The 1944-nt window shown below is 34.9% G+C and overlaps 1 protein-coding gene across 1 annotated transcript in view; it reads right to left on the minus strand.

The window, feature by feature from the left end:
• Positions 1-1944, minus strand: part of LOC106881881 (DBH-like monooxygenase protein 1) — a 28307-nt gene that overhangs the window by 11791 nt on the left and 14572 nt on the right. The gene's annotated exons all lie outside the window — the stretch shown is intronic.

The raw sequence follows: 1944 nt of genomic DNA on the forward strand, positions 1-1944 counted from the left end.
CGCAAACACCTAAAGCTCCACGAGGCTCCGACAGGGGATGGTGGCGAATCCTGCTGTACTCTTTCACCACAACTTTCTCTCACTCTTACTTCCTGTTTCTATTGTGCCTGTAATTCAAAGGGCCAGCCTTGTCACACTGTGTCACGCTGAATATCCCCGAGAACTGCGTTAAGGATACACGTGTCTGTGGAGTGCTCAGCCACTTGCACGTTAATTTCACGAGCAGGCTGTTCCGTTGATCGGATCAACTGGAACCCTCGACGTCGTAAGCGACGGATTGCCAACAAGAACAACAACACACACACACACACACACACACACACACACACATGCGCGCGCGCAAATATATGTATATATGTATATATGTATACATGTATGCATGTATAGGAATTGCTTTTTAGCCTTTAAACTTAATAGGAAATCTATTTATGTTGATAACATCTTTAGAAACTCTGTACGTGTACGTTTGTGTGGATAAATATGTGAGGGTGTATTATATGCTGTATGTGTGTACCTGTGAGATTATTTGAGAAAGCAGTCCTGTGATGACTGCATGGATACGCGTGTATGTATGTGTAAATATTCGTGGGTGTCAATCGTAAAGATGAATATATCCGTGCTTCGAAACCACCTGACAGAAATTTTGGCGACTTCCTGCGTCATGTTCACTTAGAGCATGCGTAATTGTGGCCGATATGTCCAGTAAAAGCCTTTTAGCTTTGAGTTTTGCCTTTGTAGTTTGATTGTAAACATACTTAAACCCCCTCTTAACTTCTCACTCTTTCTTTTCCATATTTACTTTAGTATGCAGTAAAAAGAATTATCTTACTCTTTATGTTTTTATGTTTCCGTTTTCTCTTATATATTTTTATGTATTATGGTGCTCTTTATCAAATTTTGATAAAGAAATAGATTACTAATTATCTTATTTTACTGTATGTCATCTTTCTTCTTTGTATTCATCTCCTTTCTTTCGTTTTTCATATGTTCTAAATATGACCAATCTTGTATCTATAAATGTGTGGTCTTAACAAATATATTTCAAATCTATTTCCACATAATGAGACAAAATAGCTTCATTTAGAAGGGTTAAATTTTTATTGTTTATGAAATGTTACAGCACAAATATATATGAGGCTCTGTACGCATATTCATATATCGCTGATAAAGCTAAATACAGATTACGAAACAGCTGTCAACAAACGGAATAAATATTTCATCTCTCATCATACAGATCTATCAACACTGTTGTTGACCAATCAGAAAGTAAATTATCCAGTTTAGTGTTTAAACTCACTGCAGTCACTAGATTTACCTCTTCGTAAGCTTGACTTGAAACTTGGAGCACCTATAATGTTTCTAAGAAATTTAGATCCTCCAAGATTGTGCATTGGAGTAAGATATATTGTGAAGAAAATGATGCCACATGTTATAGAAGCTACTGTACTATCTGAATATAGAGCAGACGATAATGTATTCATTATTAGAATTCCATCAATACCTACAGATTTACCACAATTTAAAGAGGACAGCTTCCAGTTAGACTAAGTTTTGCAATGGCCATCAATAAATTACAAGGACAGATACTATCAGTAACTGGTTTGCAATTTGAGTAAATAAAATGCTAGAAGTTCAAAAACTTATTTTCATTTATGCTCCACTGGGAAAAAATCATAACGTTTTATATGAAGAAGTTTTATCATAGCTTGCTTTTCTGAGTTTCCTATTTCAAGTATATTATTGTTGTTGATCTCACAAAATTTGTAATGTTAGTGATGTTAGAATCACTAATTACAATAATTATTAAGAAAAAAACTCGTATATAAATGAATGAAGTTTCCTTATTATCTTTAATCCGGGCAACGCCGGGTACTTCTGCTAGTGTGTGTGTCTCTCTCTCTCTCTCTCTCTCTCTCTCTCTATATATATATATATATATATATA

This window comes from Octopus bimaculoides, chromosome 8 (genome assembly GCF_001194135.2).
Source record: "Octopus bimaculoides isolate UCB-OBI-ISO-001 chromosome 8, ASM119413v2, whole genome shotgun sequence".
NCBI lineage: Eukaryota > Metazoa > Mollusca > Cephalopoda > Octopoda > Octopodidae > Octopus > Octopus bimaculoides.